Source organism: Saimiri boliviensis, chromosome 15 (assembly GCF_048565385.1).
Source record: "Saimiri boliviensis isolate mSaiBol1 chromosome 15, mSaiBol1.pri, whole genome shotgun sequence".
In the NCBI taxonomy this organism is placed as follows: Eukaryota; Metazoa; Chordata; class Mammalia; order Primates; family Cebidae; genus Saimiri; species Saimiri boliviensis.
The window spans coordinates 44,942,877-44,956,532 of NC_133463.1; the positions used below are offsets into that span (position 1 = coordinate 44,942,877).

The 13,656-nt window shown below is 40.9% G+C and overlaps 1 pseudogene; it reads left to right on the top strand.

The window, feature by feature from the left end:
- The first annotated feature begins 3,000 nt into the window (after window positions 1-3,000).
- LOC101045118 (OCIA domain-containing protein 2 pseudogene) lies at window positions 3,001-3,465 on the top strand (annotated as a pseudogene).
- The last annotated feature ends 10,191 nt before the right edge of the window (window positions 3,466-13,656 follow it).

The following is a 13,656-nucleotide window of genomic DNA, read 5'->3' on the forward strand; positions in this document are numbered from 1 at the left end:
TTAGTAGAGACGGGGTTTCACCATGTTGACCAGGATGGTCTCGATCTCTCGACCTCGTGATCCACCTGCCTCGGCCTCCCAAAGGGCTGGGAGAAACTGCAAATTTAATGTAGTTAAATATTAAGATAATAAAATAGTGCCGGGTGTGGTAGCTCACATCTGGAATCCCAGCACTTTGGGAGGCTGAGGCAGGCAGATCATTTGAGGTCAGGTCAGCCTGGCCAACCATGATGAAACCCATCTCTATTAAAAATACAAAAATTAGCCAGGCATGGTGGCACACACCTGTAGTCCCAGCTACTTGGGAGGCTGAGGCAGGAGAATCATTTGAACCCAGGAGGTAAAGGTTGCAGTGAGCTGAGATGGTGCCACTCTACTCCATCCAGCCTGGATCTGGGCGACAAGAGTGAAATTCCATCTCAAAAAAAATAATTAATTATATCAAAGATGATATCAAATTATTTATGCAGCTTAAGAGTGCTTAATGAATAGAAGGTGGCAGAAGTGACACTTTGGCAGCTCTTTGAAAATACGAGTAACTTACTTCCCTCAAAAACGCCAAAATTGCTATCAAATAGACTCATCTATTTTTAGGAAGTTTGGAAGTATAAAAGTTGAAAATTTTTCTTCATGTTTGCCAATTTGAAAAACATCCTGTTCAAGAACTGTGTCCCTGTGTTTGTGTGTGTGTGTGTGTGTGTGAACTATTCCTCGGTGTGTGAATGTGTCTGTATAACTGTGCTGATGGGGCTAAGTGTGATCACCGCATGGAGTAATGAAGAAAGACCTGTGTTTCACTATGTAAGAAAAAATATCTCACTTTTTCAAAAAAGAGAAAATCTCTATTTACTTCCTAACTCATGAAGGACTCCTTCAGAAGGAGCCATGAGGTATGAAAAGGGTGTTATTTCTAGGCAGTGTTTCCAAAAGTGTAGTAGGGTAGATAATTTTATGTGGCATATGAATAAACATTTTTATTTGAATAATTATGCTTTTATTTTTATCATTCCTCCCCACTCTCTCCTTCAACACTGACAGCCTTGGTACCACCGTCTGCCTGGGATCACTGGTTCTATTCACAGCCTCTATTTGGGTCCTCATGTCTGCCACCACCCGCCAGGCCCTGAAGGTCACACCATACCGCCTACTCACCACACAACTCTTCATCATCTCTTCTGACCCTATATCCCTATATTCTCTAACTAGAGGACACTTACCTGTGCCCTCTGCAACTCAATAAATCGTCAGCCAAAACTCAATCTAGAGAACCAAGTCTAACTGTCTTTCCAGTAAAGCAAAGCCATTCCCTGTTAACCAAGAGTTCTAGGTGACAGTGAATGGCTTGCTCTCTATTTCAATTATTTATTGCTGTGTAACAAATTGCCCCAAACTTAGTGGCTTAAAACAACAACCATTTTGTTTGCTTTCTAGCTTCTGTGGATTGATAGCTCAGCTGGCAGTTCTCAGTGTCTTTCAAAAGAGGCTTGGAACTAGAGGCAGCAGGAAGCCCCACCAGGAGGCCAGGGTCCTCCCTCTCCAATGCAGGGCATGTGGTCTCTCTGTGTGGTAGTTTGGGGGTCCCAGAAGAGATGGAAAATTGAAACTTCCAGGCCTTCTGAGGACATAAGGCAAGAGCTGCCAAAGTGTCACTTCTGCCACCTTCTATTCATTAAGCAGTCTCAAAGCAAGGCCATATTAAAGGAGAGAAGAAATACATTCCACCTCTGAGGGGTCAGGGGTAGTGATGAGGTATTTGCAGGGTGGGCATGGTGGCTCACATCTGTAATCCCAGCACTTTGGGAGGCGGGCAGATCACCTGAGGTCGGGAGTTTGAGACCAGCCTGACCAACATGGAGAAACCCAGTCTCTACTAAAAATATAAAAAAATTAGCCAAGCATGGTGGCGAATGCCTGTAGTCCCAACTACTCGAGAGGCTGAGGCAGGAGAATTGCTTGAGACAGGAGAATTGCTTGAACCTGGGAGGCAGAGGTTGCAGTGAGCCGAGATTGCGCCACTGCACTACAGCCTGAGAAACAAGAGCAAAATTTTGTCACCAAAAAAAAAAAAAAAAAAAAATTGCAGTCTTTTAAAATCATTCCCAATGACTAAACAGGAGAGTTCTCAAACAGGAGAGTTCCTTTTAGTTTTCTATGCAGAATAAACACTTTGAGAGTTTGAAAATCTATTTACTATTCTTTGGGATAAACTTCAGTTCCTTGGGTGCAAAAAGTGTGACGTATCCCCAGAGCAGTACAACATTGAGGTCAGGAGCTGGTTCAGACACACTGTAAGTGATTATAAAATTATGTACACATGAGTACATATAAATACTACTTGCCTTTCAAACAACACTCTGAAATCCAAGTTTCACAACCATGAACCTCACTTTGAAGGCGCTCTCACATTCTCTACTTTCTTAAAAATTAAAATTTATTTTTCAGTCCAAGCTGTGGCAGTCACCAAGGAAGGAGGCGAGCTCAGCTTGGCAGTGCCAGGGACACAGCCTGGGAGGACACCCCCCACAGACTGTGAGATCCTTCAGCAGTGATTTTGTCTTATTCTTCTTCATGTCTATGCATGCCCTTGCCTGGCACATAACAGACACTCAGCACTGGGTCAAGGAGTAGGCCGAGCATATTCAACTGAAAGAAAAGCAAACACAGGTCAGGCTTGTTGGTTCACGCCTGTAATCCCAGCACTTTGGGAGGTCGAGGAGAGCAGATCTCAAGGTCAGAAGTTCGAGACCAGCCTGGCCATACAAAATTTTAGTATTTTGTGCTAAAAATACAAAAATTAGCTAGGCATGGTGGCGGGTGCCTGTAATCCCAGCTACTCGGGAGGCTAAGGTAGGAGAATGGCTTGAATCGGGAGGCAGAGGTTGCAGGGACCCAAGACCATGCCATTTCACTCCAGCCTGGAGGACAGAGCAAGACTCCATTCCAAAAAAAAAAAAAAAAAGAAGAAGAAGAAGAAGAAAAGAAAGCAAACACGAAGTCATCATGGCCTCAATGTCTATTCATGGAAACCAAGAAACCGTCGTCCCATTTACCACCACCAAGCAAGCAGAGCCTGTTGTTTTCTCCAAAATTAAAACTGCACATCCACAGAGGAGAGATTTTAAACATTATAAGAGGATGTCAAGAAGAAAGTTTCTGCAAGAGTGCACTGCCTTTTCTCCTGTAAGCATGCTCGTCACCCAGAGACTAGTCTGCCAAGGTTATTTAGCAGCTAATCCAAGATTTGGATCACTGCCTAAAGTTACACTTGTTAGTATCTTGGGATTTGGCCTTGGAAAGGTATCATACATAAGAGTATGCCAGAGTAAATTCCATTTCTTTGAAGATCAGCTCCTTGGGGCTGCTTTTGGTCCACAGCAGAACAGGCATTGATTGCTTACCTGTGAAGAATGCAAAATAAAGCATGGATTTGGTGAGAGGGGACGTTCACAGCCTTTGGCTTCCTAAACCCTGCGTCTATGATTTTTGAAGATTTTTTATCCTCTGGATTGTACACATTTGAAATTTCAAGTGTAGTTTTAAATATTTTATTTTAAATATTTATTTTTAAGTATTTTGTTTTAAATCTTTATTTAAAATATTTTCTTCCACTAGATGTATTTTACTTCTAGTATTTATTTACTAGAAATATTGTTCCACTTCCAGTGGAATAAAAAATTATTTTCTAATCTGTAGAAGCATTTCTGTCCACATTTTTAAAAGTTAAAATTATCAATTGATTCACCCCAAATAAACGTAAGCAAATAAAAGACATCGTGTAAACTAACCTAGCATGGGAACTCTTCCTGCTTTCATTTAATCTCACCTCCCTTTGTAAAATTTCCCAGAGTATTATACTTTCAGGATCTGTGACTCCATTTCATTTCATTTCACCATCTACTCCTTCTCCTTTTTATTTAAACTTACAAATTTATTTCAGGTAATTAAAGTCAATCTATAGGAGGGAAGCCATGGTGTGGACAATTCAAAAATCACTCATTAGATATGGTAAATATATTGGCACTTAGATTTGAGTGGCTGCATGATGTTTTTCAAATCAAATCTTTTTGCTCTGTGGGGAAAATTGCCAATTTTGCTCAGTTGCTCCTGATCAGTCACTCCCTGCAATTCCATGTCTGCTAGAAGTAGATGCTAACAGATCTGCCTTCCCTCTGGCAAATTCTGTGACTTGTCAGGGACTCGGGTCGACAAATGTTTGGGTTCAAAGGGCTTTTCTCTTTGCAAAGTAAACAGAAGGAACTGAGATGTGAAGAGTGCAAGTAATTGAGTAGGAATATATTGCCAGTTACCTGAAAGGTACTTTACAGATTGTCAAGTAAATGATGATACCTCCATGATCATTCATTGGTGCTATTTGTTAATTTATGTGCAATGTGTAGCACTGAGGTAAACTAAATGAAAAACAACTTAATGGTTATTTAGGTGATGTCAGAGTTCCATCAACGCAGACACTCATCTACAAAAACAGTTCTTTAAATCAGCTTTATAAAGAGAACACAAGGAGTAACCGATGTGGTAATGATTGGCCTTACACTGCAGAATAAGAACTCCCTGCATTTTACAACGTCAGATTTACATACTACTCCAAATATATTAATTTCCAGTCCCTCTTTGCTCTCCTAAGAATCTTAGCTGAGTGTGTAATCTCCAATTCCCATCCTTGATTGCAGTCTCCTTCCCAGATTATCCAAATTATCCTGGCCCTTACAGGGGAACCTGCTCCCGTGGAGCCCCTGGGAGGCAGCTTTTTTAGTTTAGTTTGGAGCAGATGACTTTGAGGAGGAGACTCTCCCAGACTTTGATACTCCTGGGAAAGACATGCAAATTCCTGCCCCTCATTTCTTGTTCCAGGGCAATTGCTTCCCGTCTGCACCAGGCTCTGCATGATCAGCCTTCTACCGCGACCAGTTTCTCAGACTGCCCAGCTGCGTCAAATTCCCCAGCTGAGGGGAATTTTGTTTTCTCCTTAAGCAGAACTGGGGGTCCCGCTGACATGAGAGTTCCCCAGGGTAAAAACATGGGTGCCCTGGTATTTGTGAGGCGTCCCGGGCCCCGTCACACAGCGAGGCCTGCAGGTGGAAGTGGAACCGGTGCCCCGAGCCCGCCCCCGCGCGCCTGGGCGCTGGGAGGGCAGAGGCTGTCACTGTTTAACTTGGGGCCACCCTCGCATAGCACCTCTCCTTCGACGCCAGCTTCTACAGGTAACCGTAACATTCCATAGGAGGAAAGAAGAGAACACCCACGCAGGCCACAGTAAACTAAAGGCCTCTAAAAACAAAATCTGTAAACTGCTCCCTAAGGAAGTAGCCTGGAAATTTCCAAGTAGCCTGGGGGGTTGGAGCCAAGAGATCTTAAAATGCTGAGCAAATACCAAGCAAGGTTTCAGGTAACAAAGAAAAACTACCAGACAACTTTCCCAAATTAGCTAATTAGTAAAATCCATTTGCGAAAAGAGATTTAAACTAAAATGAACATTTACGTTACCTAAAAAGTATAGTGAGAAGCCGGCGCCGTGGCTCACGCCTGTAATCCCAGCAATTTGGGAGGCCTAGACCGGGGGAATCACCGGATCACCTTTGGTCAGGAGTTCGAGAGCAGCCAGGCCAACATGGCGAAACCCCCTCTCTACTTAAAAAAAAAAAAAAAAAAAAAAAAAAAGCAAAAAAATTAGCCGATCGTGGTGGCGAATGCCTGCAATCCCAGCTACTTGGGAGGCTGAGGCAAGAGAACGGCTTGAACCTGGGAGTCGGAGGTTGTAGTGAGCCGAGATCGCACCATTACACCTACAGCCTGGGCGACAGAAGGGGACCCCTACCCAAAAAAAAAAAAAAAAAAAAAAAGTATAGTGAGAATGGAAATGGACTAGAACTATTAAGCCTCAAAACTAGACGGAATGCTCTGACAAACAGTGGGAAGGACCTTATGCGTTTAAAACTGTCCTAGATATGGCTAAAGTTTTGCATTGCCCTAAAAATGTAAAAGACACAATTGCAAAATTGTTCATACTTCCAAATTTGCATCCATAAACTTTCCAAAATTGCATACATTTTTGCATAGTGAGATATCTTTGCAATAAGCAGACTAAAAGAAATTGACTTTGGTTTTGCAGTTCAAATACAACAGTTAGCCTCCTACAGTCTAAACAAAGTTGCAGTAAAAGTTTGAGTCCTGAGGGCCAGGCACGGTGGCTCATGCCTCCCAGCACTTTGGGAGGCCAAGGCAGGTGGATCACGAGGTCAGGCATTCGATACCATCCTGGCCAACGTGGTGAAACCCCGACCCTACTAAAAATACAAAAATTAGCGGGGCATGGTGGTGCTCGCCTGTAATCCCAGCTACTCAGGAGGCTGAGGCAGGAGAATTGCTTGAACCTGGGAGTAGGAGGTCGCAGTGAGCCAAGATCATGCCACAGCCTGGGTGACAGAGCAAGACTCTATCCCCCCCCCAAAAAAGTTAGATCCCTGAATAATTTAGAGAAGCATGAGAACAATTTAGCTTCCCTGAAGCTTGTTCTGTGAACCTTAATAAGTGAAAGTCTGTGGGGTTTTTTTTTTTTTTTTTTTTTTAGAAAAAAGGTTGGGGGAGGGAGTAGGATTCCTTGTTAAAAACATTTTGGGAAACATTTCATATCCTCCCTGTTGGAGATTCACAACATACATTAACATATTAAAGACTCTTAAATTTATGCTTAATTGATTTTCAACAAAGGTGCCATGGTAATTCAAGAGGGAAAGGATAGTCTTTTCAACAAATGGTGCTAGGACAATTCAATAGCCACATGCAAAACATATATTTAAACTTTTGCCTCCCACATCATACTCAAAATTTAACTCCAAATGAATCATAGATCTAAATGTTAAGAGCTAAAACTGTAAAACTCTTAAAAGAAAACATAGGCATAAATCTTTGTGACCTTTGTAGATACAACAAAATGCACAAGCACTAAAACAAAAAATTGATAAATTGCACTTAGCCAAAACTAAAAACTTTTGTGCTTCAGAAGACACCAGTAAGAAAGTGAAGAGAAAAACCACAGACTGAGAAAATACGTGCAAATCATATCTGAATAAGGCCTTGTATCTAGAATATAGAAGGAACTCTTGCAACTTAATAATAAGAAAATTACCCAATTTTAAAATGGGCAAAAATTTTAATAAACCTTTGGGCAAAGAAGCTATATGAATGGTCAATAAACACATGAAAAGATGCTTACTGTTGGTCATCAAGGAATGCAAATAGAAACCACAATGAGATACCACTACAAACCCACTAGGATGGTTAGAATAAAAAGACAATGACAAATGGTGGTAAGGACATGGAGAAATTGGGACTCTCATACACTGTTAGTAGAAATGCAAATGGTGCAACCACTTTGTAAAACAGTGTGGAAGTTTCTTTAAAAGTTTAACATAGGCCGGGCGCGGTGGCTCAAGCCTGTAATCCCAGCACTTTGGGAGGCCGAGGCGGGTGGATCACGAGGTCGAAAGATCGAGACCATCCTGGTCAACATGGTGAAACCCCGTCTCTACTAAAAATACAAAAAAACTAGATGGGCATGGTGGTGCATGCCTGTAATCCCAGCTACTTAGGAGGCTGAGGCAGGAGAATTGCCTAAGCCCAGGAGGCGGAGGTTGCGGTGAGCCGAGATCGCGCCATTGCACTCCAACCTGGGTAACAAGAGCGAAACTCCGTCTCAAAAAAAAAAAAAAAAAAAAGTTTAACATAATGGCCAGGTGCAGTGGCGCATGCCTCTAATTCCAGTACTTTGGGAGGCCAAGGCAGGCGGATCACGAGGTCAGGAGTTCAAGACCAGCCTGACCAACATGGTGAAACCCTGTCTCTACTAAAAAGACAAAAATTTGCTGGGTGTGGTGGTGCATGCCTGTAATCCCAGCTACTTGGGAGGCTGAGGCAGGAAAATGGCTTGAACCCGGAGGTGGAGGTTGCAGTGAGTAGTGATTGTGCCACTGCACTACAGCCTGGGTGACAGACAGAGCTAGACTCCTTCTCAAAAAAAAACAAAAACAAACAAACAAACAAAAAAAAGTTTAACATAAGTTTACCATATGATTTGCAATTCCATTCCAAAGTATATACCCAAGAGAAATATAAAAATGCATGTCCACACTAAGATGTTCTCGAATGTTACTCACAGTACCACAAAGTGAAAACCATCCAAATGTCCATAAACTGATGAATGGATAAGCTAAATGTAGTATACTATATGGAATACTATTTGGCAATAAAAAGCAATTAAGTATTGATACATGCTAAAAAATAGATGACCCTCAAAAACATTATGCTAAGTATCGGGGTAGAGTGGCTCATGCCTGTAATCTCAGCACCTTGGAGGCCAAGACAGGAGGATGGATTGAGCTCAGAAGTTCCGACTTGAAGGGGGCTGTGATTGTACCACTGCACTTCAGCCTGGTGACAAAGCAAGACCTATTGCATGAGTTCATTTATATAAAATTTCTAGAAAAGAGAACTCTATAAAGACAGAAGTAGATTAGTGGTTTCCTGGGGCTGGAGTGGGGAAATTGGGACTCTCATACACTGTGATAGCAAATAGAAACAAATTTTTTTTGAGGTGGTGAAAATGTTTTAAACTTGGATTTCGGTGCTCGTTGCAAAAGTGTAAATATACTAAAAATCATTTAATTGTAACTTTAAGACAAGTGAAATTCACAGCACATAAATTATACCTCAATAAAGTTGCTATTTGTTTAAAAAGAAAGGGTGTTCTCTTTTCAAAAGAGTTTAGAAAACATTTTATATCCCACTTCTTGGAAAGTCACAACATATATTAACATAAAAGGCCAGACTTGGTGGCTTATACCTGTAATCCCAGCCCTTTGGGAGGCCAAGGTGGGCGGATCACGAGGTTAGGGGTTCAAAACCAGCCTGGCTAACATAGTGAAACCCCGTCTCTACTAAAAATACAAAAAATTAGCTGGGCATGGTGGCAAGCGCCTGTAGTCTCAGCTACTCCTGAGGTTGAGGCAGGAGAATCGCTTGAACATGGGAGGCAGAGGTTGCAGTGAGCCAAGACCATGCCACTGCACTCCAGCCTGGGTGGCAGAGTGAGACTTCATCTCAAAAAAACAAACAAACAAAAAAGAACAAACAAAGAACAAGCAACTCTAAAATAAAGAAGCCGATTTAATTTTAAATCCAGCATAAACCAAATTTATGTGACCACAAGAATTTTTTTTAATTATGCCAATTATACCCCTTGAGAATGAGTGTTAAGGGAAAAATAATCAGGAGCTGCTGAAGGTAGTTTCTTTCACTCTCTGTTCCTTAACTCCTCTAAGCCTTTAGGTCCAAGAAAATGACAAACACTTTACTAATCCCTGAGTTTTTTTTTTTTTTTTTTTGCAAAAATAAATGCAATTTATATAATTAGTGAGTCCATATATATCAGCAAGTTGGAGAGCTCTTCCCACCCACCTATCACTGCCATTGTATGTACAGGAGTTATGCTGGAATGTCAGGCTAGGAGGCTGAGGTTAAAAAGTAATTGTCATTGAAGATGAATGTAATTAATTACATAATTTGGAGTTGTTCAAGATTAATTCCACTAAAAATTACATCATAAAATTAGGGCATTAACAAGGATTACTGTCGAAAGAAAAGTAGGTGTGAATCAAGCACCTGACATATATGACTCATACTCAAAGCACCCTGGGTTCATATTTGGATCATATATAACAGTTGAATGACAAACATGTACTCACTAGATGTTATTAGGGAAATAACTGATGCAAACCCTACACTACAGAATTCTCATCATGGGAACCACTGTTGGAAAAATCTGAAAGCCTCCTGGGTTCCAGGGATTCTACTGCCTCAGCCTTCCGATTAACTGGGAGTACAGGTGCCCACCACCATGCCCAGCTAATTTTTGTATTTTCAGTAGAGACGGGGTTTCACCATGTTGGCCAAGCTGCTCTGAAACTCCTGACCTCAGGTGATCTGCCCACTCGGCCTCCCAAAGTGCTGGAATTACAGGCGTGAGCCATGGTGCCCTGAGAGAAGCAGTAAAGATGCGTTAACGAGTAAGATATGTTCTGCAAACAACTCTCCTATACGTTTTTTGTCAGAGAGGAATGATTCTGGGATGAGAAATGGATAACTGATTTATTATATCCAACTGATTTTTTTTTTTTTTAAGCAAAGAATTTTCTGGTCACTGGGAAACCTGCTAGATAGATGAATTCTAAAGGAGCTATAACACTTCTGATTGTTTTAGTGTGAATAATTTCTTTTAACTATATTAACAAAGAACTATTACAGTCATGCATAAGGACTATAAGATGGATTTGTTAATAAAATGAATTTTTAATGATACTTTTGGGAAAAAAAATTGGCTTCAATGAAGGCACAGATGCTGTTACTTGCCCCCGTCTTTATTTCAAATATATGCAAATAATGATACTGATAAGCCCAAAAGATGCCGGCCAGAATTTCAAGATATTAGTTTTCATATTTGAGAAAGAAATATAAACTTTTGATGGAATTATTTGGATGCATGCTGGGTAGAAGGCAAAAAGAACATTATAAGACACCATTTCAGGCTGGGCACAGTGGCGCGCACCTGTAATCCTAGCACTTTGGGAGGCCAAGGCAGGCAGATCACAAGATCAAGAGATCCAGACCATTCTGGTAAACATGGTGAAACCCTGTCTCTACTAAAAATGCAAAAACTAGTTGGGTGTGGTGGTGCGTGCCTGTAGTCCCTTCCAGCTACTCAGACAGCTGAGGCAGGAGAATCTCTTAAACCCGGGAGGCGGACGTTGCAATGAGCTGAGATCAAGCCCTGCACTCCAGACTGGCGACAGAGTGAGACTTTGTCTCATAAAAAAAAAAAAAAAAAGAAAAAAAAAGACACCATTTTAAATAAATTTGGCATCAACCTATTAGTAGTTACTTGTAACTAGAATAATCTTTTAAATGAAAGTATGTATAGAAGAAAGTCAGTATCCTCCAGGGTTATACTTGTCAAAGCAAGGTGAGAAAAACAAGAACTTTTGGATATGCTCTAAAATCTGAATTTGTGTTCCAAGTACAGACGTAAAGGACAGCTTAATAATGTCTGAGCTCGGTAGCTTATGCCTGTAATCCCAGCACATTGGGAGGCCAAGGAAGACAGATCACCTGAGGCCCGGAGTTCAAGACCAGCCTGACCCAACATGGTAAAACCTGGTCTCTACTAAAAATACAAAAATATTAGCCAGGCATGGTGGCACATGCCTGTAATCCCAGCTATTTGGGAGGCTAAGGCAGGAGAATTGCTTGAACCTGAGAGTTGGAGGTTGCAGTGAGCCGAGATCATGCCACCTGCACTCCAGCTTGGGCAACAGAGCAAGACTCTGTCTCAGAAAAAAAAAAAAAAAAAAAAAAAAAAAAAAAAAAAAAAAAAAAAAAATTACAGCCTAATAACATGCTTATGGCAGAAGAGCAAGCCAAAGGGCTACAGGTATACAACTCCAGACCACGCTGAAAACCCAAAATGATTTAGAAAATAAAGATACCTTATCCAGCACCTTCCTGCTAGGCCCCCCTCCATCCAGATTAATCAATTTTTTATTCACAATCTAACTTTTGTTCTATACCACACTTTCCTGCAAAGCTTGTGGCTCAATTACTTCTATTTTGCAAATTCTATTTCCCCTTCTTACTGGTCTTCCTTTGCCAGTCTTAAGCTTTTCCCTGCAAAACCAGGGTTACCCCGCCTCTGATGGCATCCCATCTTCATATATTCTTCACAACTCTTCATGTAAACTGGATCCTCGTTTTCTCAAAAACAGGTTTGCAATTCCTGATGTGAATTTGCTATCTTTTTTTTTTTTTTTGAGACGGAGTCTCGTTCTGTCACCAGGCTGGAGTGCAGTGGCACGATCTCGGTTCCCTGCAACCTCTGCCTCCTGGGTTCAAGTGATTCCCCTGCCTCAGCCTCCCAAGTAGCTGGGATTATAGGCATGCACCACCACACCCAACTAATTTATGTATTTTTAGTAGAGACAGGGTTTCATGATGTTAGCCAGGATGGTGTCAATCTCTTGACCTCATGATCTGCCCGCCTCCCAAAGTGCTGAAATTACAGGTGTGAGCCACCACACCCGGCCTTGCTATCTTATAAATAAAAAAGTAAAATATTATTCGCTTCTACTTATACACAAATGTTTCTTATTAACTCCAGACTGGGTGAATAGCTGAGGATTTGAAGAAGTTAGATGGAGAATTCAGGCAAAGGGTCTTTTTATGAAAGACAGGAATGGGAGTAGGGCTTGTTTGTGAGGGGGCTGTGTCCACCCAGAAACCCCTTCTTCCATCTGCATAGATATAGTGAAGGAAAGAGTTTCTCCATATTCATGTGTCATTTCCTTTCAGCCTATAGCTCAAAATGATCTCTGTTCTCTGCTGCTAGAGTCAAGCATCATTAAGTACCTAGTAATTGTTTTAAACAATTTTGAATAATAATATAATCACCTGTACAGAACATAGAGAAAAATGAGAAAAGAAAAGAAAATCACCCTTTATTCTGCTACCCTAAAGCAAACTTTATTAGGGTTTTAATACATTTCATTCCTTTTTCTGTCAACTTAAAGATCTCCCCTGTTGCCAAACGTTCTTCATAATCATAATTTATAAGCTATGCATAATCCAATATTTTTGAAATATTTAATTTTTTGACATTTTAAAATCACAATACTGTGAAGAATATCTTTCTGCATATACTTTATCAATATTTGGAGTTTACTAGTTTTCTTTAATGAATCTTAGCCCTCCAGGACTCAAGCAATAGGACAAGGCTGGTCTTGACGTCTATTTATTCCAACTTCATGTAGGAGGGTATCCCACTGTCAGAAAGCAGGTAGAAATGCTAGCATTTGTTCATTTGGCTATCTAAAGGAATGTACTCTTGTTAGTCTAAGCCAAAGACTATTGCGAACTTGACTGATGTCATTTTTAAAGAAAAAATAGGTAGTATGGCTTAAAAGGGAATAAGGGGGGAATTTGCATCTAATAGTCTTTTGTCCTTAATAAAAAAATACTTTACATTTAACCTTCATTAAAGAACGAAGACAATGTTATTCAAGACTATATGTGGCAGTGTTTTCACAGATTGAAAGGGCTGATAGCTCAAAGTTGGTTTCTCCAATCTCATTTTTCATTGTTTCCTCCCAAATAATGTATTTCATTGTTAATATAAAAGTGCACTGTTGTACTTGCAAAAGAACTTGGCAGTTCATAAAGAATGGGGAAAAATATGCAAATCTTTGCCAATCTCCAAGTCCCTTAAGGTTAATTTAACTGTCACAAGTAATTTTCCAAGAAAGAAAGCAGCCTGTGTCCACGAACCAGCCAGTTAACTCATCTACACTTGCAGTGTGCATTTTGCTCCTGCATAATTTTTTCATCACAGTATGACTTGCTGTGTCAAAAGCATTGATAAGGGTGGTAACCACATTCTTTTTTTTTTTTTTTTTTTTGAGACGGAGTTTCACTCTTGTTACCCAGGCTGGAGTGCAATGGCGCGATCTCGGCTCACCGCAACCTCCGCCTCCTGGGTTCAAGCAATTCTCCTGCCTCAGCCTCCTGAGTAGCTGGGATTACAGGCACACGCCACCA